Here is a 26,455-nt window from a genome sequence, read left to right as displayed (position 1 = left end):
ACAAAGAGAGAAGGACTGGTGGGAGATGTGGTGGTCGGGATCTGTCTTGGGCAGAGTGACCACGAAATGGTAGAGTTCTCTATTCTTGGGGAAGTCAGGAGGGGGACCAGTAAAACTGCTATTTTAGACTTCCGGAGGGCAGACTTTGAGCTGTTCAGGACACTGGTTGGCAGAGTCCCTTGGGAGGCAGTTCTGAAGGGCAGAGGAGTCCAGGAAGGCTGGGCACTCCTCAAGAAGGAAATCTTAAAGGCTCAGGAGCGGTCAGTCCCCACGTGCCCAAAGATGAGCCGGCGTGGAAGAAGACCAGCCTGGCTGAACAGAGTTGTGGCTAGAGCTTAGGAAAAAAAGAGGGTTTATGATCTTTGGAAAAGAGGGCAGGCCACTCAGAAGGATTATAAGGGTGTTGTAAGGATGTGTAGGGACAAAATTAGAAAGGCTAAGCTCATCTGGAGCTCAATCTGGCTACTGCTATTAAAGACTACAGGAAATGTTTTTATAAATATAATAACACGGAAAGGAGGACTAAGGAGAATCTCCATCCTTTACTGGTTGGGGGGGGGGAAACTTAGTGACGAGAGATGAGGAAAAGGCTGAGGTGCTTAATGCCCTCTTTGCCTCAGTCTTTAGCGGCAAGACCACTTGTTATCTAGATACCCAGCACCCTGAGCTGGTGGAAGGGAATGGGGAGCAGGATGTGGCCCTCACAATCGACGAGGAAAGGGTTGGGGACCTGCTACAGCACTTAGATGTATGCAGGTCAATGGGGCCGGATGGGGTCCACCCGAGGGTGCTGAGATAACTGGCGGAAGAACTGGCCAAGCTGTTTTCCATCATTTATCAGCAGTCCTGGCTATCAGGGGAGGCCCCAGTCGACTGGCGGCTAGCAAATGTGATGCCCATCTACAAGAAGGGCCAGAGGGTAGACCCGGGGAACTATAGGGCTGTTAGTTTGACCTCAGTGCCAGGGAAACTCATGGAGCAGATTATCTTGAGTGTCATCACGTGGCACTTGCAGGGTAACCAGGCGATCAGGCCCAGTCAGCATGGGTTTATGAAAGGCAGGTCCTGCTTGACGAACCTGATCTCCTTCTATGACCAAGTGACACGCTTGGTGGATGAGGGGAAGGCTGTAGATGTGGTCTACCTTGACTTCAGTAAGGCTTTTGACACCATTTCCCACAGCATTCTCCTCAAGAAACTGGCTGCTCTTGGCTTGGACTGGGGTACACTTCGTTGGTTTAGAAACTGGCTGGGTAGCCAGGCTCAATGAGTCGTGGTGAATGGAGTTAAATCCAGCTGGAGGGTGATCACTAGTGGAGTCCCCCAGGGCTCAGTACTGGGGCCAGTCCTCTTTAATATCTTTATCAATGACCTGGATGAGGGGATCGAGTGAACCCTCAGTAAGTTTGCAGATGACACCAAGTTAGGTGCGTGTCAATCTGCTCGAGGGGAGGAAGGCTCTGCAGGAGGATCTGGATAGGCTGGACCGATGAGCTGAGGCCAACTGTATGAAGTTCAACAAGGCCAAGTGCCGGGTCCTGCACCTGGGGCACAACAACCCCAAGAAGAGGTACAGGCTGGGAGATGAGTGGTTGGAAAGCTGACTGGCAGAGAAGGACCTGGGAGTATTGGTTGATAGTCGGCTGAATATGAGCCAGCAGTGTGCTCAGGTGGCCAAGAAGGCCAACAGCATCCTGGCTTGTATAAGAAGCAGTGTGGCCAGCAGGTCTAGGGAAGTGATTGTCCCCCTGTACTCGGCTCTGGTGAGGCCACACCTCGAGTACTTTGTTCAGTTTGGGTCCCCTCACTACAAGAAGGACATGGAGGTGCTTGAGAGAGTCCAGAGAAGGGCAACGAAGCTGGTGGGGGGGTCTGGAGAACAAGTCTTACGAGGAGCGGCTGAGGGAGCTGGGATTGTTCAGCCTGGAGAAGAGGAGGCTCAGGGGCGACCTTATCGCTCTCTATAGTTACCTTAAAGGAGGCTGTATTAAGGTGGGGGTTGGTCTGTTCTCCCACGTGCCTGGTGACAGGATGAGGGGGAATGGGCTAAAGTTGCACCAGGGGAGGTTTAGGTTGGATATTAGGAAGAACTTCTTTACTGAAAGGGTTGTTAGGCATTGGAATGGGCTGCCCAGGGAGGTGGTTGAGTCACCATCCCTGGAGGTCTTTAGATGTTTAGATGTTGAGCTTAGTGATATAGTTTACTGAAGGACTTGTTAGTGTTAGGTCAGAGGTTGGACTAGGTGGTCTTGGAGGTCTCTTCCAACCTAAATGATTCTGTGATTCTGTGATAGTTTCTCTATTAGATTTGACTGCAGAAGATGAATGGGAAAAAGGCCACAAAGTATTAATTTTTGTTAAGAAATACAGGTGAATATAATGGAGGGGAGTAGTGTTGCATAGCCATCATTTTTCCTTAATCTTTTGCTTTTCTGTACAGTTTGATTCTTCTCCTTTCTTTATTGATAATGTCTTTTAGCATGCTATTGTTTATGATAGCTCTTATCCTCTCTTGCTCTCCCAGAAGCAGCTAACAGTAAGAAAGTACAATATTTGATTTCCTTGGATGATGTCAGGAATACACCTGCATTAACAGCTGGAGAACTCAACAGCATGTAATAATCATAGTCACTTTAAAATTCCCTGCAACTCATTGTAAACTCAATGCAGATGGAGAGATTTATCCCCATGGGAAAAACATTTTACCCCAGACTCTTTCTCATAAAATTTTGGCCAATTTTTTAGAATTGCTAAGCAGCTGCAACTCCCATCATCTTTGACTGATTTTTTTTTAAAAAAAAATATCTGGTAGCTCTCAACCTCTTCATTTTATTATTAGATGAGAGCTAAGCTCCCTTGAAAATGTGGCATCAAGATTATAGTAAGAGTTTATAAAAAAGAAATTCCAAGTTCTGCCTTGAAAGATTCTCTCTTACTCTTTGGGACTCAATTCTGTGTCAGAGGACAGAAAGCCAGGAAGGTCCTTAAAGAGGAATTTCTCCTTCGTAAATCAAAATTAATATCAATTGAAAAAGTAATATCAAATTGGTGTTTTACCTTTCCCTTTCACAAGAACATTTCCTCCGACAGGCGTTTCTTTTAAACAGGGCTTCACTTTACTACTCCCCCACACTAAAAGGAACAACATATTTGAAATGTTTCCAAAAAAAGCAGGTGTACAAATTATTCTTGCTAAAGGCTTCATACCATCAGCTTTCAGCATGTAAACTGTGTTCTCTCAATGAGACTAATCACATGATACTGGGCATAATAGTGATACTGGGACCCACTCAGGCTGGCAAAACTGAATAGAAATCAGACCAATCACTTAACTGGGACCTATTCCAATTTTATTTTGGATTAAAATCAACTTTCTCTGAACCATTCCCCTCTGTTTCCTACCTACCCCTCCAATCCTCTTCATCCTCAAAAAAGAGACCAGTAATTGAATTGCATATTTCTTTATGCCTTTGGACATCCAAAAGAGATTATTTGTAACTAAAGTTTTTTTCTGTAGCCTTTTTTTTTTTTTTTGAGTAACTCAGCAGTGGTACTTATGGTAGAAATGTCAGTTCAGCTCCAAATGTGTAGGACTGTCTTGTGTTACCTGTATTTTTAAAGGAAACTAAGTTTGTATTTAAAATGAGACTAAGGTTGTAGGCTTCAGGTCTTCTGATGTTATCTTAAAACTGAGTTATTCTGTCCTGTGTGGACATCAGGATATGATAATGATGACTTAAGTCTAGGTGTTCGCCCTAGTCTCCTAAAGCCTAAATTTCCTCTCTGTTCTGCTCTTGCACACTTCATGCCTGCTACAGAGATAGCTGCATTTGTGTGCCATGGTGTGCATATAATTGGAAGCATTCTGCAATCTAGCAGGATGAAAGCTGCAATATAAATGTAAATTATTATTATTCAGCATATTAGCATTTTAAAAATATAATATGGGAGACAGTCTTATAAAACCCATTTCCAGTGCATGTCATTCATTAATGGGATTGTATATTTAAACCTAACAGATGACTTTAACAATTACCTCACAATATTTATACATTCTGCAAGTATAAAATAGGGCATGAATGTGATGATATATGAAGTCTAGTGAGCTTGGAAAAGAGGTATCCATAGACTTACACCTTCCCACTCTCCACTAATCCTTCTTCTTTGACATTTTCTGCTCTCATTATGAAAATATCTCAGGAAGAATATGTAAATCAAGTGAAAGAGCATACCAAGGGTTGAAATAAGCTGATAACTCAGACCCACAACAAAGTCTGCAGTGGGAAATAGAAGTGAAAACTTTACCCACTTTTGTAACAAAGGTGTGGACAAAAAGAAGAAAAGGATCAAAATGCACCTGGTTTTGTTACAGCTTCAAGATGCTATTCATTGCAATTCTCAGATGCCGTAATGCTGGTAACAGCAACCTATGACGTGCAAAATGCTTTTTCATCCTTGTGCTTTCTTACTTCTCTCTGTAGCAATTATTTATTAGCAGATCCTGAGTAGGAAATTAACAAATCCAGCTGTCCACAAGTATCAGGTTCTAATCCAGTGTCTTTGGGAGATTTTTAGTATTTTAAATTATTTTCTGAACTGATAAAAACTAGTTTGAGTAAATTTAGTCTTTGATGAAGAGTACTGTTAAGCTCTTGTCAGGGTCTCAAGGGCACCAGAAGCCCTGCCAGCCATGCCAAGCCTCCCCCAGGGCCTCCCTGACCCTGCCCATGGGCAGGCTGCTTATTTCAGCTCAGTCCTGAGGCCTTCGGTGCCTGCCCCAAAAGAGTTGTTGGAAGCCCTGTGCCCCACTCTGCCTCCATCTCTGTCCCTTATTGTTCCTGACTGTTGGCCAAAACTCCTGGCTTGAGCTCAGAACCCCCTCGTGGAACCCCCTTACACACTCCCCTTGCACTTAGTGTGGTGGTCCAAATTTCTACATATAAAAAAAATTAAACCTCATTTTTCAATATCTGCTTCACTACTTACCTAAATATTCTGAACTGCTCCTAAGTTATAAAGGGACAAGAATTTCCCCAGACTTCTGCCTTTAGAGACCGCTCAGAGTATGAGCTGAAAGAAGCCTTGTCAGGTCATCTGACATGTCCCTGAAGCTGCCAGGACAGGGGAAAAGAAGGCTGAAGTTATACTGCAATTGATCTGGGGCTGTAGCCAGTCTGATACAGTTTAGAATAGCTTTGAGGCTAATTTAAATGACATTTGAGACCAAGCTACGCTTCTGTGTGGGGGAGACGTAAATAACTTCCTGCTTTCTCAGCTGAATATTGAGAATTTTTATTAAAGAAGAGGAGAAAAAGTACAGCTTTATGAAAAATGTATAATTACTACTCTTTAAAATTTTGAGAATACATGTTCTACTCTTTATTAGATGGACAGTGTTAACACATTGATGCCCTAAATGAGATTGGTATCCTATTGTACTTTATAGACATAGAGTGAAAAATGGTACCTTCACAAATAAATTGCTACCTGAAGGGACAAGTTATGAGGAAGTATTATTATTCCCTTTCCACAAAGGCAGTTGAAATGTGGAGTCCAGCATTGTGCCAGTTGTTAACATACAGAATGAGGATGGCACCTGGGAGTCCTGGGTCTGTCTGCTATCCACTCCACTGCCCACAGCTGCCCAGCTCTCCCAGAGGACAGCAAGTGGGGACTGTAGCCCCCTGCTCTCTGTCACTGCTCCTTGGTACCAAGGTACTGTGTGTACCTTGTCCCATGAAGCAGAAAAGCTTGTGGCACTTCCCTTCATGAAACATCCTGGTGCCACACACACAGTTCAGACAGAATCTCACAGAATGGTTGAGATTGGAAGAGACCTCTAGACATCATCTGGTCCAAGACCCTGCTCAGGCAGGGACACCTAGAGCAGGGTCCAGGGCCGTGTCCAGGTGGCTTTTGAAGTTCTCCATGGAGGGAGACTCCACAACCTCTCTGAGCAACCTGTGCCAGTGTTCCATCATCCGCACAGTAAAGACTTGCTTCCTGATGTTCAGATGCAACCTCCTGCGTTCCCATTTGTTCCCATTGCCTCTTGTCCTGTCACTGGACACCACTGAAAAGAACCTGGCTCCATCCTCTTTGCATCTCCGCTTCTTGTATTTATAGGCACTGAAGAGATCCCCCCATTCATTAGTACAGTCATGAAATTCTGTTCCTGGGATGTCTGCTGTGCAGAACAGTGATCAGTAACTCCCAGCCCACTGCGGTGCATGAAAGCAATTTGAAAGGTTTGGATTTTTTTAATTTTATTTATTTTTTAGCCTCAATCTTTCTGTTCTGTTTCTTTAGTTTATACAATGAGGAACAATAATCTAAATATATATATATATAAATAATTTTTCATATACTATCTGCATAAACATGAAAAAGTTCATGGATTTTGTCTGAAGTTTTAAATTAGCTGGGTGGTGTACAATTTTCTTTTCCTGTCTTTGTCATGATATTAAAAGGAGAACTCTGAGTACAAGTTTAGGAGATCTCACCACACTTTTCATTCTTGTGTGTAAAATGCTGCTTGCACTTTGTCACCTTGTCTTTTGTTCTTTGCATATGTATTTGTCTTTGCACAGGGGATGTACAATAAATATAATAGCAGGCACAACAATTCTGAACAGAAGTAAAACACTGTCTAGAATAGAAAAGAGTAAGGTCTTCTATGTCTTACTTCATATTTTATGTGGTTTTAGTTTGGTGTCCACTCCTGAGCAATAAAGAGAATGTATTCATTTGTTCTTGAATCTGGTTAACTTTTCCTTATATAAGAGATCATTAAATGAAGTTTGAATTTGTTGTAGGTTGTGATGGTACTGTGTGTTGTCATCTCTAAGATCCAAACATGGAAAGTAGAAACTAATTGTTCTCATCAAACGGTGCTTAGACAGGTAACTTTCAAGTATTAACCATATGTAGCTGAAGCAGTGCTGGCTGAATTTTGGAGGGAGCTTTCAACATAACCCTGTAAGCGAATTTTATTGTATTCAGCAGAGTTCAAACAGGCATAATTTACGTTTCATTACTCTTAACTATTTCAAAGCTGATTAATGTTCATTCGAAAAAAAAATGAGATCATGAGAGTCTGTTGGGAAAGACACCTTGCTGTAAGGCCCAAGGAGACAAGTTGAGTCTAGTGCAAGAGATTTGTCACAAGTCAGAGTGACATGGAGGAGGAACCTGATGGTCCTGAGCAGGGGAAATGTGAATTTCATAAAAGCATCTGTAAAATTTTCTATGAATTTCACTGTTGTTGCTCCAAGATAGCTGAGCTATCAAACTTTTTGGTGTCTCTGAGTGTATCAAATGTGTCAAGACAGTCTTATTCTCTCTACCCGCCTTACATACAAACCTATTTTGCTTTAAACTAATATATAACATACATAACACAATTACTGAACAAACAGAATCTTAATCAGAAGCCTGACAAGGACTGCAGAGGACTCCTGTCTGTTTGGCACAGCCTGCCCTCAATGTGCCAGCTCTCCATTCCAGCTAAGCCTAACAGCCCAATGTCATCCACAGGTCTAAGCGATGAGGGGGCACTTTCAAACCCACCAGAGCCATCTTGTGGCACTGTGAATAGAAGCTGGGTTTACAGATGGAGCTGGGATTTTCTTAATATGGAGACCTCGCTTCTGAGTTGTTGGATGTTCAATTATTTTTTTTCTAGAAAAAAAGATCAGGTGAGGGTTAAAACTAATTCAAGTTGTTTATTTGGCATAGGCAGCTTACATGAAATGGTACATTAGCCACTTGAAGATCACATATGCACTCTGTATTTGACTTCTGATATTCCTTTGCCTTTAACAAGGACTGAGGTAGGTTTGAAGCCTGAATTACTTTCTCAAATCCCTAGCACATTTTTCAAGAATTTAGCATACTGCTGACATAATTTGAGAAAGACTTCCTAATGTTGTCTATGCAAATCATTCTGAGCAAACCTGGTTTCTTTTTCTAGTTCTATCTATTTGGCACCCCAAAGCCCCAGTGCCTCAAATGAAAGCTGGAAATCCTTTTGATCGCTAGTTGCAAAAAGCCATATTTTGTATTGATGCAAGCAAGGTGACTACGAGGTTTCTAAGTTTGGGTCTGAACAGCATTTTGCCAAACTGTAGGTGTAAAGTACTAGAAACAGATTGAGAACAGTAGCTTTGTGGGTCAGCTCTATACCAACAGTAATTTAAACCATGGTAATTGATCATATGAATCAAAAGAATCTTGTCACTGTCAAAAAAAATACCAAGTTAAAATTTGAAGGCAGAGGAGTAAAACCAAGGCTTTGCTATGCTTAGGGGTATTTTCTTTCTTCCCTCATACAGCTGACACTTTAACCTCTGCCACAGCTATCTGACATTCCTGCAATTGTTGCCTAGCAAAGCATAGATTTTGTTAGCTCTCACCTGCTAAGGGACACAACTTGTCTGCAAACATCAACCTCCATGTTTCTCACTTCTATCCTATTGGTAAGATTGTCCAACTGTGCACCTAAGTACTTACCTCCAAGGAAATTATTGGTATTGAATATGCAATTTGCTTGGATCTGCCTGGATGTGAGATAAAACCCTACATTTCTGACATGATAGTTTTTTATAACGACACATCAAGTCAGTATGATGTACTGCATTGTAAGTGCTTCATTTTCTGTATTCTCTGGGTTAGTAGAATAGACTCACATTGACATGCACTAGAGAAGTGTTAACATCTAACAACATTAGTACATTACACGACATATGTAATTTCTATTTGTTTTGTTTAAATATCAGAGAAACAGCCCAAGGAATTCAGTATAGCAGCTGGCCTAAACTATGTCAGACGATTACTTTTAGAGAAGACAGATTTTTAAATACTTTGGTATAAGAACTCTCAAATCAGAATTCTTTCTAAAGCTGTATTCTTTGCTGTGCTTGCATGTTGAGATGACATGAAAAGTTTCAGCAGTATAAAAAGGTAGAAATTACCTTAGCATTCCTTCAAGATAGATGCTAAAAGATGCATGAGAGTTGATTTACCTCTTCTACAATTTAGATATCTACTTTTGAACTAAATGCTCTAGGCCTTCTTTACGGACTGCAGCATTTAGAATGACGACTTCAGATAACATCTTCTGTGTTATAGATATCTTCATTCGGTCGATGAATACTGGCAGTCTGAAAAAATTGAGAGGTGTAATGTTTGATGTAATAGGCTATTGAACACTTGGCTTTATGTATCAGCAGTCCAGTTTATAAAACATTCTCTTCAGTCTTTAAAGCTACTGCTACATGTTTATAGTTAGAGGAACCATTTTCATGAAATATCAGTGACTCTAAGGGGGATTGCTCTTGGCAATGCCAGGAAAAAGACAAAACTGAAAAAGCAGTGGCAGTATAATTTAGAGGTTATACTGTTCAAGGTCAAGTGAGAAAACTTTCTTTTACATGGCCTTTGCTTTATCTGTTCTGTGGGTAGAGACTAGCGGATTGATTGCTTGCTACCTTACCATTTTTATGTATGTAGGCACTCATTAAAAGGCTTAGTGTCACAGCCATCTTTATTCAATGTTCTAATCACATAGATGCAGATTTTTGGACCCCTCTCTTTCATGCACATGCATATATAAAGACATAAAGAGTAGCTTTAATTACAACATAACAAAGAAAATCTGTATTTCAGTAGCATCCCTATTTCAATTAGAAAGCAAATGTTTTTGTTGAAGATTGTTTCTATTAAGATCTAGGCATTTTTCTCATTTAGGGCAACAAGAACTACTTGGAGAAGGAAGCACATCTTTTAAATAGTTTGTAAACTGCTTGTTCTGTTGCTTAAATTGACTTCTAAGACTATTAGTTTATGAGGAAATGTGCTTTAGGTTTTCTAGATTGTTTTTGTTCTCAGTGAACCTTTAAGGCTTGGTTAAAATTTCTGTAGTAAACATTATATTTTGTGCCATGTAAACAAAGTTCTAAAGAGTAGTGCATTATACATACAGCCAGTGGTAGTAACATAAAGCTAATATCAGCTAATGAGAGAATGGAAAACCAGTTGCGTCCTCTTTCTAGAGTGCAATCAGTGTAAGAGTCTCTAAGATGGGCAATTACCTTAACTGCCTGCCTAAAGCAGCAAGTTGCATGATCAGTCCTGTGCACAAGATTATATGCTCCCGCTACTTGATTATGATATTCAGTCTGCTCTGATAGCTATCATGTAATTCCATGTACTGCTTTTAAACTTGTTAAGAAGCAAAAAGGGTACCAAGATAACCAAGTTAGAAAACAATGGAAAAAATAATATTTTATCAAGTATTAAATTTCTAGTGCAGTTACTGTAGCACAGAGTGATATGGTGATTCCTCAGAATCAAATTGTGAAACCTTTCTCTTTCTGCTGAAAAGTCCCAGACATTTTCCATTTTCGTTTATTTGCATTAGCTTAATTTAAAGAATTTGGCTTTGTTCTACTTGAAATAGGTAAAAAGAATTAATTGCCATGCTTAAAATAATTTATAATACAGGATATCCCCCTCTAGTTGTGGTATTTCTAGCAAATGAAATCGTGAGCATTCCTAATCCTTTGTTTCAGTTTGTCTCTGCTGTTTAGTAATCTGTAAGGGAAGAAAGCCAAATAAACAGCTGGCATGTTTTAGCGGTTACTACTAGCTTCTCTCTTGGCTGTCTCCATCAAATAGAAGGGATTGCCTGGTGAATTTAAACGCAGGGCTGAGTGCCACACTTTCTCATCTTATACTACAGCTCTGCTGTTACACTGAACAGTTCTGGCACAAAGGAACTCCGCAGGCTATGTGGTTTCTCATTGGTAGGAGAGAGCAAGCCTTTTCCAGGGCTAATCTGAAACTGTGAAACAAACTCTTATTAAAGACTGTTACAAACCTTTAAAACTCTGTTTCTAGTGTAGGTCCTGTTTCTATGTATGTATTCACTGAAATATGAATAATTAAAAATAAGAGAAGTAACAACCCTCTGTACTTTGCAAAGACAAAGGCATTGTGAACTTTTTGGATGATGATGAAGTAAGCATAAAACAGATATTAGTCATGTTAATAAAAAACTCGCAGTGGGGATGCAATATGATATGTGGTAGTATAGAAGTCTGTTTCATTTCTGAGAATGACTTTCCCCACAAAAAAAATTTAAGACTTAGTTAATATTGATGAATTAGTATGTAATGTAATTGCAGTCAACAGATGTTTTATTTTTTTTACACAATGCAGCAATATGCAAACTGTTATTAATTATTCTGCTTTTATCTTCGACAATTTCTATTTTAATATTATCAGTTTTGGTCTGTAGAAATTAAGAAGAAAAGATCAATATATTTTTCTTGCTTCATAGTATTTTTTTTAGAAAAAGTCAGCAATCTTTCAATGAATTAACACCAATGAATTGCACACGTGATTTATTTCGTAATCACTTTCCTACTTGAGAGTGTTTTCTCTCCCTTTATCCCTATTTTGTCTGTCATAGTATATCAGCTTGTTGCATCTCAACCTCACTCAAGCAGTAGCTAGTGTTGAGTTATATAATCCTGTGAAATCAACAGTACCACTCGAGAAAAAAGGTTCTACTCTGCATGTTTAATGATTTATATTTATTAGGGAATATGAATTTGCAAAAGTAAGTATTGATATCAGTAAATGGTAGATTTGTTCAGGTGATACTTACAGGAATATGTCATGGCTAGTATGAGGAGTTTTCACATCTGACTAAAGCTTCTGGCTGATACCATATAGAATATTTATATTGAGCTATAGGGTTTACAAAGCCTGAGTGTGAACTATGTAGTGTTCAGTACTCTTGGGTTATGTGTCTGTTTTTATTTATTTCATGGAAAACATTTTAACATAGGATTAGGTAGTTTTAGAATTTAGTTATTCTTCTGGATTTTTTAAAGTTCTGGTTGTAACGTTGTGCCAAATACTGTGATCCCTAATCTTTTGTTTGTTTTTTCCTGGACTTCATGTCATGAATGATCTCCCATGTTCAAATAACTACTTGTTTGTTTGTTAGTATTGTCACACATTTAAATACTGGGTTTCCTATATTTCTTTGCCAGATTCCTGGTCTGGTAAAACTGTTCATACCCTTATATATAACTTTTTTTTGTTTTATGCTGCGTGAATCCCGATTTACAAACTCACAAGTTCTTCAACTTAATTGCAACTACACTTAGATGCATACCTTAAAGCATACATATACAGGCATGTAATACTTTATATATTAAAAAAAAAAAAGTCATCTTTTTAAAATTTTGTCATTTAAATCCAAGTATTAAAACCCTCATCAGCATGTCGATGTATACAAACTTTTGATCTGTAAAGTTTTACCTTCATTTAGACTCACAGTGTGAAAACTCTGGCTTCTGCAGCTAGGCAGCTCAGAGTATCTTATTTCAGAGCTGCCTGCTCATTGTACCCTAATCCACAGCATTCTAAGGTCTTTTACCCTGAAATCTCTATTTACCCATTTCTCAGCCCATAATGAACTCTGGTAAGTGTGGTAAATTATACCAGCTTTTTCTTTTCTTTCTTTTTTTTTTTTTTGTTTCATCTGCCTTTTCTACTGATGCTAATAAGTGTAGTTCTCAAGTTAGCCAAAATGTATAACCACAATATCTTTCTGAATGCTGGGATACGGACTATCCAATAGTAGAATTGTACATCCCTTTTCACCGACTGATTCCTTTTTACTTATTCTGGTGTCATTCTTCATTTCATTAATATTTCATTTTCTGCCTCCAGAAAACTTCTCCCTGATTCTGGCATGTTTCCCTCTTTCTCCCTAGTGAACATACTTGAGACAAAGAAATCTTTTAGCTTTGCAGCACTCTGTGCCTCATCTGTCATCAACTCGCCTTCATCCATCACACCAAGAGACTAGTCTCCCTCAAAATCCTCCTGATCCTTATCTCTTTGTAAAACCTTTTGTTTGTCCTTCTACCATTGATTAGAATTCTTTATATTTTTTTTTTCTTTCTACTCTAGTGCTTTTATTTTTACTGTTTTAACAGGTATACATATCTCGATTATAGCAATAATAGAAAGCATTTGACTATATGTATAAGCACAATCTTAGGAGGAGAAAAGAAAGTATATAGTTCACAGCTGCAAAATGCTTTAACACTATATCGTTCCGTAGATTTTACACAAAATATGTATTGACTTTCTGCAGTAGCAGAAGACTTGTTTTTATTTAAACAAAGAAAACAAATAATACATCATGCACTGTTCACTATAGGGAATGCTGTAGGAACAGAAGCTCAACCAGTCTATGTTTGAAATGTTTGAAATAGTTTCCACTGATATACATCATATAAACTTATTGTTTGCAATGATCTTTTATGCAACCAGTGAAACCAAAAATGTTGCATTAATTGAACTACATGAGGCTCAGATTCCAAACTGTGAATATTAGCTACTGAAGATAACAGAAGAAAGAGATAGTTTGAGCGTATACTGACAGTGAACAGTGGCCAGTTACCATGTTAAATTGCCTGCCTCTGCAAGACTGCCCAGTATTCTCTTGAGCATGAACCAGTTTTAAATTTCAGATGAAGAGACAAGATACACAATGAAATTCAGACATGTTCAAAAACTTACTTAATATTGACCAGCTAAGCACTGCTACTACAGTCTGATGTAGTGAACCAAACAGTGCCTGGATGTGAGGTACAGAGCATGTGCCTGTGTAACAGGTGAGTACTTTAAGATTAATGTGCAAATTGTCAGTATGAAACAACAAGTGTAGCCTTTATTTTCAATGGGTTCTCATAAGCCCCATGAAAGGGCTTCACCAGACCTTATAAGATGAGGGTTAGCAGTCTGTATCCACTGTGTAAAGAATCCTTGAGATAAGCGCTCCTAAAGGAGACATTCTCTAAGTAATATTAAATGAGTAACTACCACCTGTTTAATAAACATTATAATTTCTGTTAATTTTACTGTCTCAGGGGTCTCAACTTGTGGAAAAAGAGGTCAGTGCATCAGCTAGGGAATACAAGTACAGATCAAAATACAGTCCTTACTATAAAGGACTAGGACTGTAGGTACCATATAACTGATGGAAAGCACATTGATGAAATTTGAGCAAACTGGAAGACATCATTGGTCAACTTTGTAAACACTGATCACAGTATACCTGCCTCTTAATATTTGTCTAGGTCTTGCTTGAGCATCGCCATAAATGAAAGACTCAAGGAGCAGAGATATATAATTAGGCAGCTTTGCAAGTGCTAATGGGAAACACTTATGTATGAAAAACAACCTAATGGAAATGTCAGAGGGTGTTAGTAAAATGAGCAGTCGCATGGTGGAGACTGGAATTTTTACTTCAGAACTCTTCTTTCCAGGCAGCATACTCTATATGGCACTGACTTCAAATCTTATATGTCTAAGTGCTCGTTATCACTGTTACATAATACTGTTTTGATTAACTTGTATGTCATCAGTTTAGACTTGAGTTTTTGCAGTTCTAACCTGAGATGTTTGCTCAAATTTCTATGTTACCAACAGTTGCGTTCTCAGCGAACCCATTCTTTTGTTTAGGAATATATTGAGCTATATTGGATATATTTCTAATGTATACTAATATATATTCTAATATATAAATAAGGCACTTATTGTTAACCCAAAGCCACAAACCACCCCAACTTTTACTAAGCCTACCTAAAACCATATTCAGAACTGAACTCATCTAATATCTCTGAAACGGACATTTTCCTAAAGACTTTCTGTCTCCAGAACTACAGAATCACAGAATAGCTGAAGTTGGAGGGAATTCTGAAGATCTAGTGCAATCTCCTTGCTCAAACTGGGATAAACTACAGCAGATTTCTCAGGCCCATGTCCACTAGGGCTTTGAATGTCTACATAGATGGAGAATCCACAGTTCCCTGGCCAACCTCTTCCAGTGTTTGATCACCCTCACAGTAAAACAAAAAACAAAAAACAAACAAAAAAAATACAATAAACAAATAAAACCTACATTTCTAATGCTTAAATGGAATTTTCTGTATTCTAGTTTGTACACATTGCTGCTTGTCCTGTCACTAGATATCACTGAAGAGAGTCTGGCTCCCTCTTTCTATTTCTCCCTATTAGGCACTTAAAAACAGTGATAAGATCCACCCTGAGCCTTCTCATCCCCAGGCTAAACAGTTCCATCTTGCTCAACCTCTCCTATGAAAGATATTTTCTCTTCCTTAGATTTCTGTTTCACATACAAAGTCCCAAGTTTGGGGTTTTACATTATGTAATTTTTGAAGACTTGTCATCTGTGAATTAGAATCAGTTTTGAGCTAACCCAAATTCTAGGAGAATTCATATAGATTTAATTTCTTACCTCAAATCATTTTGGTTTTGGTTCATATAATTAAATAATGGTAAAATATTTTCTGATTCTTAGTCTCAGCCAAAAATTTCCCTATCTTATCCCATACCTCTCTTTCTTGAAGACAGAACAGAATAGAGTTGCACATACGCCTTCCTGACGGAGCATTTCTCAAGTTAAATACCCCTAGTGGTTTCCTACACTTACGTTGTTGCATGTCTACAAAAAAACATTGGAACCCAAGACTCATGTGCCCTTCTGTACTTTTCAAGGGTCTTAAAGTAAGATTCCTCTCAGCTGCTCAGCAGAAGACCAGATAGCATAACCTGTACTACCATGTTATTATAAGACACTGGTATCCTTCTTCAAAAATCCGTAGTCTAGGCAGAAAATTCAGACCTATAACTTATAATAATGTGATATTGCTGTGTCAGGCCTGCTACTGCTGCAGCTGCTAACCCAGAACACATGGTCCCTGGAGGAAATGTTAGTATGTTCTTTCTATGGTTGGAGAATTGTCAGTGCCACAGCTTTGTCCTATGTGAAGTAACTCTTGTCTGCTTGGCGCTGTAGGGCTGATGATCAACTAATCTGGGATTAGGAAATTAATAGAAACACAAAAGGTCAGGAAGGGCAACTTTTGCTTGGGACAGGGAGACAGGAAGTCCTCAGCTTGCTGACATTTAGCCTGTGAGTTGCCATCCTGGGAGAGAGAGATTCCCTGAATAACCATACAGTTCACTGGAAGACTGAAAGAAAGAAAGAGGTAGAGGACACAAAGAATCCCTTCAAATAGCATGGTGGTGAAAGTCCTAATATGGTGACATAACTACATCATACACGTACTATGTACAGCCAACAGAAAACTTCTGGTATTCATATCGCCAACCCCGGTAAGAGTAAGACATCTTCCTCCAGGAATAGATAATAAGCAGGCCTTGACTATAATGAGGCAGTAAGAAGACACTGCTACCTGTCCAGGGTTTACATCATCTACTTCCAGGGCAGTCAATCCAGATATACCATAATACCTGCTCCTCCCAGTCTGATACCACCATCACTTACCAGACATCCACTAACTCATAGCAGGATTTTTCAGCTATGTTAGTTCCCCTGCCACTTTAGTTGATGTGGACTACACACACAGACTTAACGGTTTACTTGCTCCAACAGACCACTCCAGAATCTGTGGGGAAAACCTATACACATAAGTCAATAAGTAGCAGTACATTGGTGAGTCCTTTCAAGACTTTCCAGTTTGAGGAACTGGAGACAAAGCTATACAGAACAAAGAAATAAAAGGAATAATGTTTTTAGGTGTCAGTTACACATGAGAAAAATGGAGATATGCTCCCACAAACAAGACTTATTCCCAGCTTCACAATATTGCCATTACACCAAAGGCCTTTGGTTGAGAAATTATTGTGTAATATATGTATTTTAAAATATTACTCCTTGTAAACTATATCATTCTTTGTATCTGGAAGCAAGTAATGATTGTTTTCTTGAAAACTATTTTAAAAATTCAGTATGGCTATTTTCTGGACCTAATGAGATTTGAACTTTAAATCTAACCTTTTCTTCACTCATCTCTGGAAGACAAATGCCTGCATTATATACCCTTATTCTGGGTCAAGCTCTTGCTTTCTAACATGAAAAAAAGCATCCTCAGATGACTCCAAGAGAGAGAATGAACCAAGAGTATATATGCAAGATAGAACAGAGGCATCTGGCGTCAGAGCCAGTGAGCATGTGGAGGGAGGTGAAATGCTGGAGAGTGTCTGAGTGACATCCTCCAGTGAGGCACTCAGAGTTGGCAGGTGCACAGGGCAACTGTCTTTTGCTCCATGCTAGGTGGTGAGCACAGCAGTGGTGCCTACTCACTGCTTTCACAGGTTCATACTCATACTTTTAGCATGACTACTGGAGGAAGGCCAGACATGAACAGATGGGTAGGGAAAGATGTGTGTGAATATAGATGGTGGAGATGGTATAAGCCTTCGTGCAGAGGAGCTTAGGGTACAGCTAAATGGTGTGTTATAAAACTTACTTTTTTAGCAGTTGCATGGACTGGAAATCTGTCCATTTCTACTGTAAAATGTGTGTCAGCCCTTTCAGACAGAAAGGAAAGAATACAGGAGAGAGGAACAGGTTTTATTTTTCTATGTTGAGTCATTAATGAATGAGCAGTGAATTTCAGTATGGGTTGGATGGTATTTCCTTGCATTTTATAGCAAAACCTGGAAGTGGTCATTAATCTTAGAGGACAGTAAATGGAGAAATGAGGGATAAAATTGTTCAGAGAAGGAAAGATTTAGAAGAAATGGTGAGAGATTAATTGAGAATGAAAGAGAATTTAATTTTGAAGTAGGTAAATTAACAGTTGTAATACTAGGTGTGGATGTAAAGGAATAATCTCTCCAATGTACTTACAATTTAGGTTTGCATGACTTTCATTTCTGAAACTATGTCCATCAGGTTGTACTAAAAAAAAAAAAAGTTGTTGTTGTTGTTGTTGTTGTTGTTGTTGTTGTTTTTTAACTGTCATTTAATGGGTGGGGGTCTTCCAAAAACTACAGTGAAACAAAGGTTAAATTCACACAGAGACTGAATTGCTCAGTGGACTGTGAACTACATTGGTTCTGATATTAAGCCCCCTTGTGAGGCGTGCTAGCAGGTCTTGAAACATAACAGATTTGCTTTGGAGTCAGTCAGTCAGGAGTAATTCAGATCTCGTTTGAATAGGTGCAGACAGCAAAGTCGTCAGACTATAGTTACTGTGGCAGTAAAGGCAGAATAACTTCTCAGCTTCTCCCAGGTGCTGGAGCTCTAAGCAGTTGTGTGACCAGCATTGCACCTGAGTTCTTACACTATGATCAGTGAAGGCATAGAGTGTGGCAGAGTGATGCTTCCTTGGTGGTCACTGTGAGGAAGAGTGCCATACACCTGAATGCCAGTGGCTAGCCAGTGCAGGGCTCCACAGTGCTCTGTGATGAGTCTGATGGTGAGCTTGCCAGACTCATACTGCTTTGCTACAGGCAACCTTCCAGGGGTTAATACAACTTGCATCTCTACTGAAATGGGATATAGAGATAGGTATGCTGTCTCTTTAGTGCTACTGCAAAATTTTATGTAGGGCCAGGAAGGTGGTCTTTCATATTCTGAAGTTAGTGACTCATTTAAAAGACATGGTGAACTTAACGCTAATGATGAATGACCAGTGTTGTTCACGCATAGTAGCCCTAAGTTTGGTGATGGTAAATCTGTCACTGCCTTGACTACAGTAGGGCCTCGGCCTCATCTTCACATCACAAGTATCGGATTGTCACGCAGGGAATGCCACAGGCAGCTGAAGAGAAGGGGTGGATAGGGCTCTTTATGTAGATTCAGCACTGATTCAGGGTTTTGGATGTGGAAAAGACAAGTAGGAGATGCACCAAGTGCTACAAAGGCCTTACTAAAGGATACAAGAGAGTTTTTGGCATATACGCTATTCCTGGTATTGGCTCATAACAAGTCCTCAGCATGCCCTGAAAATACCTGCAACATAAACACATGGGAAATTCCCATCTAGGAAGCAATCTTCATGATGTAACCAAGGAGGTCTTGCCTACAGATTTGAGCTAGAAACAGGAAATGTTCCTGCAATTAGGGAATTGCAATGCCTTTTATCCCTTGTACCATGAAAGATTAAGGCTCACCCAAACACTAGTACAGGAAATATGGTAACTGTCTAGTTGGCCTCCACACAAGGATTTCCAGTTGAATGGAGCTGAGTGAGAAAGAAAACCAAAGTAGTAAAGCAACAGGTGAATTCTTCCCTTGTGCTAAGATAGTCATGAGATTTGTAGCAGATCAGTTTTGCATATAGGTCAGGATGTTTGAGAAAGACACATTGCTTTTTTTATAAAGCTTTTAAAATGTTGATGTTAGAAGACTGATACATTTTATATAGTAGGGCTTACTGAGTTGAGATCTGATTTTCTGTTAAGTATGTTGAACAATACTATATAATACTGTAGTTAACCTTGCTTTTAAAGCTAATCTCTAGTGTGTTACAATATGTTTTTGTTTTATTTTGTTTAATTTTGTTTTCATAATAGAGAAAAGGATCCCTGGACTGAGCCTGGGATAAAGTATATGTGGGCGTACTTTATTTCCACACGAAGGTCCACTTACCTACTTCCTTGTGATTCAGGATAACTGGGGAGGCAATCTGTATTGTTGCCCAAATTAAGATCTCTAGTTTAAATTTAGCTTCTTAGCTGTATGACAATGCCTATGATTGTTGCTGTAGACAGTTGAGAACAAAGGAATATGTTTCCACAGTGACACTAAAAAATTGTAATAAGGGCAATAATCCTTCTGTTCTGTTCTGTTCTGTTCTGTGTGTCACCATGGCACGTTGCTGAAAAAAACATTATGAAAATAAACTTATGCTTATGTAGCAAGTAAAAAATAACAGCCTTTCACTATCACAAGGAAAACATAACTTTAAATACATTCTCATCATTACACCTTACATTAGTGGACTAATGAAAACGCAGGTTAGGTATTTTGATTCCTAGTTTCCTTCACTAAAAGTTAATCAAAAAATCTTTTCCGAAGTATAGAATCATTTCACATATTTTGTTCTTTGTTGGATGTTGACCATCACTAAAAGTTTTTGCAATTCATGTATTTATAACTGAGTACTTATAATAGAGTATGTTTAATAAAGTGGTGCATAGAGAAAAAACTGCACAAACTTTTACTTTAAGGATACAATTTACATCTTCTTTCAGAACTACCGACAGGCAGACTGGGCTACTTGTGTTGTTTTTTATTTTATTATTTTATTTTATTTTATTTTATTTTATTTTATTTTATTTTATTTTATTTTATTTTATTTTATTTTATTTTATTTTATTTTATTTTATTTTATTTTATTTTATTTTATTTTATTTTATTTTATTTTATTTTATTTTATTTTATTTATTTTATTTTATTAGTGTTCAATTTATTTTTGGAAATTTGAAAATATCTGATAACAACAGTAAGTAAGGTGACACAATTCACATAAATGTTACAAACAGCAAGAATGCAGGCTACAGTTTTATTAGTGATAATGATGAAGGAAATGGGCCACATGAAATAAGTACAAAGACCCCAAATAATAAGGCAGTGTAGTATTCCTAAGGCATACTATCCTGGACCAATTAAACAACCCCCATTGCCCTCAAAGAAAATAAAAGCATCAGACACAGAAAGGCAGAGCAAAAGCATTAGAATTTAACAGTGCGGCGGTCAGGGGTTGATTCCCTGAAGAAGATTATTAGACTTTCAGAACGTACCTAAATTAAACTCTGGAGTGATTCCAATACTACAGAGTCCTTAAGAGAGTTCAAAGATGTAGCCTAGCAGCCTTCACCTTTGCTGTGCTGTGTCTCGTCTTTAGATCTTGCTCTGGTGTTGTTAACTGCTTCATTCCCAGGTGAAACACTGATAATCTAACCCATAGGAATCATCTAAAATGCATATCTGATATGGATTATTTGATTTTACTGAATGGAACAGTTTTATCCTATACACTTGAATTCCACGGTAGTAAGAATACCAGTCTAAACATCTAGTCAGAGATAAACATTTTTATCTGCTGAGTTTGTCTCTTCTGAAGATATACTATCAAATTCTCTGTTCAAAAATAATTTCCAAAGGCTCTGGTGTCAACTTTAAGAAACTTCACCACTGCACCTGGACCTTAGTCTCACTAAGATGTGCAGGTTTGTTAAGGAAGTAATGTTCACGTGGATAAAGTGAAAAAAAACAACAGTAAACTGCTTTTCAGTCTTTCCTACTTGAATGCATATTCTCTACACACTCTTGTTTATTTATAAGACACATTGAGCATCTGTGACCAAAGTTGTACACCTGCTAATGTAAACACACTATGCTAAAATGTCCTCAAAGCACATAAATTTAGGACAATGCAAGTAAACATAACATAACAACAAATAATTTCTTCTTCCCTGATCCTCCAAAGTAAATATGAGCAACTGATTCATGTATGAAAAATGTTACAGAATACTCCAGTACATACTGTGTACCTCAAAATCTTAGAGAATTGCTTTTAAAGTGGTGGTAATCTTGTCAACATTAGCCTTTCCGAAACTTGTGACTTGCTGTTCAGATTATATCTTAGAATTCAGTTTTATGGATAGTTGGGGATGTTTGGAAGATCAGACTAGAATGATGAATCTTAGTTATGCACATCTCCTGTTAAATTATGCAAGTCCTGACCTATAATTGTGTTTGAGATGACAGGGGGTTTGAGCAAATTAAGTTTCCTTCCAGGGGTGGATATTCATGCACAGCTGAATACCAGATATTCAACAACAAAGGTCTTGTGGTCCAGTGCTAGAATGGCTTGACATGCATAAATTCCACTGAAATCAATGGGACTAATAGGTGCTGAATAAGGGCTATTATCTTGTAACTGGTGCAAGACTTGAAAAGAAAAATATAAATCTTTGCCAATCAGTTCTGTTTATTGTGTTGTTAACCCTTACTACTGTTTTTTTCATGTTTTGGAAAATGTGCACAGTTTACTATCATGAGCATTTCTTTTTAAAAGTCATATTAAAGTTGAATTTGATCTGTAGATAAGCCTTAAAGTGTATTTCATCTCTGTAAAATGACATACAGTCACAGGACTGAGTCCACTACATTGTTGTACAAATAACCGTGAAAATCACTATTTTTGGTTCTTATTACAATTAAGGTCACAAATAACAGATTAAACTTATGACATTTTTCCCTAGTTTTTGTCACTGCAGAATGTGTCATCAGAGACAGAGATTTCAACCATTAAAAGGTGAACATAATTCATTTTTGTCACAGTTTTTTTATAAAAAGAAAAAAAGCATATAGTTAACCCCAATTATGCAATAGTTTAATATTGCCACAAAATAATTATGATTACTGAAAATATAACCACCTTCATTCATTTTCGGTAACACACATCCTAATATTGCTCTATAATAAGGTAAATTGTTGTGTTTAAAAAGTTGTATTTACAAACAATAAACAAAATTGGTGTTTTGGAGTACTTCTGGTACATGTTATCAATGAAGGTTATAACATATATAAAAGATGTAACATTATAGCTGGTAGGAAGTTAGGCTGATTTTAAATTTAGTTTGCTTTTTGAAGTCAATCATATTAAAGAAAAAACATGCAGGGTAATGATAGTCATCTTTATTGTCATCAGGGTTTGAACTTGAGACCTAAGGAAAAAAGAAAGAGAGAGCGAGTGTTTAGAATTTGAAATAAATTTAGCTAAAACTGCTTTAAAAATCCTTTAAAATCAGTGGCAGTATTCCTACTGACTTTTGTGAGAACAGGACCATGAGAGTAAACAGCCATTAGCCATAGCAAATTTTTTATATTTATGGAGCAGTCATGGAGACTGAGGCAGTTTCCATGCTGAAAAGAAGGTTACTGCAGTAGTCTTATTTAATAGTGGTGATAGGTTGATCAGTCAAATGAAAGGGAAATGGGAGACTTAGAAGAAAAGAAAGTGTATTTTAAAGGAAACAAAGACGTATGAGAAGAAAGAATTGAAAAGGAATTAAGAACTTAATGGGAGAAAAGTGAAGAATGCAAAGGAGGGGGGTAAAAAAGGAAGGTAAAAAGTGGTGTACAGTGTAAAGCAGGATAGCAGGAAGGGAGGAAGCTAGTAGGGATGATGAAACAAAGGAATGTAGGATGCTGAAAAACAGCAATGATGATGTTCTTTCCTGCCAGTAGCAGCAACTTGGAAACCTTGGTTTTCTGAACAGAAAAGTGAAATCACAAACTCTGGCAAGGAATATATAAATTACCTCACAAAAGGTAGGAGAGGAAACGTGGTACATGATAACTTGTGGAGGTAGGTAGGGAATTGAAAGGATTTCATACAGTACCAAAAAAACAAAAAATATATTTCAAATGTATGAATTTTTTACTCTTCTGGCTAACTAACAAAAATCATATGCTCATTTGGGATCTCTGGTTGCTCAGCTTGTTAAAAAATTAGAGCGAATATTGACCAGCGGCATTCTGTAGGTTAAGTTTCTCAACTTCATCCTTTTAACTCCACTGACTCTTCAAGGTATTATACGTGACACCTCTGTGTACTTATGAAAAAAGAATGCTAACTGCTGCTGACACAAAAGACAAAATTTATCCTTGGTGTAACTACAATGAGTAGTACCAGAAATGGATTTCCCCCTGTACTCTTTCGCATTCAGCACAAAATCCAGTTTTTCTTGACAGAAGAAAATTGTAAAATTCCAACAGTTGTGCTGCTAGAACTGGTTGATACTATAGGTCCCACAGGTCATATTCCCCATTTTTTCTGTAAACATTAAAGTCCGTGTCAAGATCTTTAGACAATTTTAAGGATTAAATCTAAACTGTTCAGTAAATTTTTTCAAGATTCATAACTACAGAAATATTGAAAAAATAGGAAAGATTTGTCAATGTTAATTAAGAGTGGCCAGAAGTTAGGACCAGCACCCCTCCCCCAAGAGAAATTATTAGTGAACTACATGTAAGGAGTTATCCCGGGAACTCCTGGCTAGCCCCACCCCAGTTCAAAGTAGAACATTAGCTAGCTGTGAATGGCACCACCTTTTCAGAATTCTGAGGTGAAAGAATCATTATAGAATCATGGAATGGCTTGGGTTGGAAGGGACCTTAAAGATCATCTGCTCCAACCCCACTGCAATGGACAGGGATGCCACCCATTAGATCAGGTTGTCCAGGACCTCATCCACCCTGGTCTTGAACACCTCCAGGGATGGGGCATCCACAGCTTCTCTGGGCAACCTGTCCCAGTGCCTCACCACCCTCCGAGTGAAGAACTTCTTCCTAATATCTAATCTAAGTCTACCCTCTTCTAGTTTAAAACCATTCCCCCTTGTCCCATCTGCCTGAGCAAAAAGTTGCTCTCCATCTTTTTTTATAAGCCGTCTTTAAGTATTGAAAAGCTGCAATGAGGTCTCCCCACAGCCTTCCCTTCTGCATGCTGGACAGCCCCAGCTCTCTCAGCCTTTCTTCATAGGAGAGGTGCCCCATCCTTCTGATCATCTGCATGGCCCTCCTCTGGAGCCACTCCAACAGCCCCACATCATTCTTGTGCTGGGGACCCAGACCTGGATGCAGCACTCCAGGTGGGGCCTCACAAGGGCAGAGCAGAGGGAGACAATCACCTCCCTCAACCTGCTGGGCACATCTGTTTTGATGCAGCCCAGGATGCAGTTGGCCTTCTGGGCTGCAAGTGCACACTGCCAATTCATGTCAAGCTTTTTGTCCAGCAGAACCCCCAAGTCCTTCTCTTCAGGACTCCTCTCAATGAGTTCTCCCAGTCCATACTGCTGTTTGTGATTTCCCCAACCCAGGTGCAGCACTTTGCACTTGGATTTGCTGAACCTCATTAGGTTCACATAGGCGAAGTTCTCAAGCTTGTCCAGGTCCCTTTGGATGGCATCCCTTCCTTCTGTTGTATCGACTGCACAACACAGCTTGGTGTTGTCTGTAACTTTGCTGAGGGTGCAATCAATCCCATTGTCTATGTTGTTGATAAAGATTTAATATACTACTGGTCCCAGGACAGAACCCTGAGGGACACTACTCATCACCCGCTTCCACCTGGATATAGATCCATTGACCACTACTCAATGGGTGTGACCTTCAAGCCAATTCCTTATCCACTGAATGGTCCACCCTTCAAATCCATATGTCTCCAATTTGGAGATCAGGATGTCATGTGGGACTGTGTCAAAGGCCTTGCAGAAGTCCAGGTAGATGACATCAGTTGATCTTCCATTGTTGACTGATGCAGTCACTCTATCATAGAAGGCCACCAGATTGGTCAGGCATGATTTGCCTTGGTGAAGCCATGCTGGTTGTCTCCAATGACCTTCTTGTCTTGCATCTGCCTTGACATAGCTTCCAAAAGGATCTGTTCCACAATCTTCCCAGGCAGAAAGGTGAGGCTCACCACTCTGTAGTTCCCCAGGTCCTCCTTTCTAACCATTTTTAACATGGAAGTGACATTTCACTTTTTCCAGTCACCAGGGACTTCACCTCACTGCCAGGACTTTTCAAATATGATGGAGGGAGGCTTGACAACTGCATCAGCCAGTTCCCTCAGGACACCGGGGTCCATGTCATCAGGCCCCATAGACTTGTACCTGTTCAGTTTCGTCAGGTGATCTCAAAACTGATCTTCACTTATGGTGGGAGGGACTTTGCTCTCCCAGCCCTCATCTACAGGTTCAGGGATGTGGGAAGAGAGATGTGGGAAGCTTAACTGGCAGAAATTTTTGGCATTTATTTTCAAATTAGAAATGACAATTAAAAGATGGTAAAAATACCAATTTATTCCATTGAAAAATCTTAACGATGATACCAACTTATTCTCAGTGAGTTTAAACCAGCTCCTACAATATGAATGCTAGTACTTGGAGAAAGTCTATTAGCTTCAGGCTGTTTTAAATTGTCTTTCCCTATTTAAAATGCAATACAATTTTTTTATTTTATTTTGTTTTATTTTTTGTCTTCAAAGTTCACCAGTGGTATGAATATAACTAGGTTCTTTGCAATTCTTCCTGAGATTCATCTACCTCTGTTCTCATATCTGCTTTTCTCATAGTGAGGTTCAGACATGTATTCAAATACACATCTCTGATATGTCATATTTAAATATCACTGTATAGAAAAGGCAGGTAGTTATGAGGCTTCTCCATTCTAGTTAGCTTCACTGAAAAATGATGTTAATATCATGTGCATTTCTTGGGCATGATAGCAGTGGTCAGAATGGTTCAAGTTTGAGTAGAAGTTTGCTGATAAATAAAACTGACAGAAAAAAAAAGTTCTATGTCTTTCTGGGAGTACCTCTGTATTGGAATCAGTTTTCTCAAAATAAAATAAAATAAAATAAAATAAAATAAAATAAAATAAAATAAAATAAAATAAAATAAAATAAATAAAATAAATTTCTGTCAAAAGAAAAATCAGTTATACTATTTTTCATTTAAAAGAATATTTACATCTTAAGGCTTTTTCTCCAGGTTTGTTCTGTTTAGTATGCAGTAC

General features: G+C 38.6%; 1 protein-coding gene across 32 annotated transcripts in view; it reads left to right on the top strand.

Annotated features, from left to right (window-relative positions):
* Positions 1–26,455, top strand: part of MYT1L (myelin transcription factor 1 like) — a 331,277-nt gene that overhangs the window by 131,245 nt on the left and 173,577 nt on the right. For 3 of the 32 annotated variants that reach the window (XM_080588535.1, XM_080588534.1, XM_080588536.1), the window contains exon 3: positions 6,127–6,248. The exons of the other annotated variants lie outside the window; for them this stretch is intronic. The gene's annotated coding sequence lies outside the window, so the exon portion shown is untranslated. The remainder of the gene's footprint in view (positions 1–6,126; positions 6,249–26,455) is intronic. 32 annotated transcript variants of the gene reach the window in all.

This window comes from Anser brachyrhynchus, assembly GCF_964034855.1.
Source record: "Anser brachyrhynchus genome assembly, chromosome: 3".
Taxonomy (NCBI): domain Eukaryota; kingdom Metazoa; phylum Chordata; class Aves; order Anseriformes; family Anatidae; genus Anser; species Anser brachyrhynchus.
This window is presented reverse-complemented; position numbering and strand designations above follow the sequence as displayed.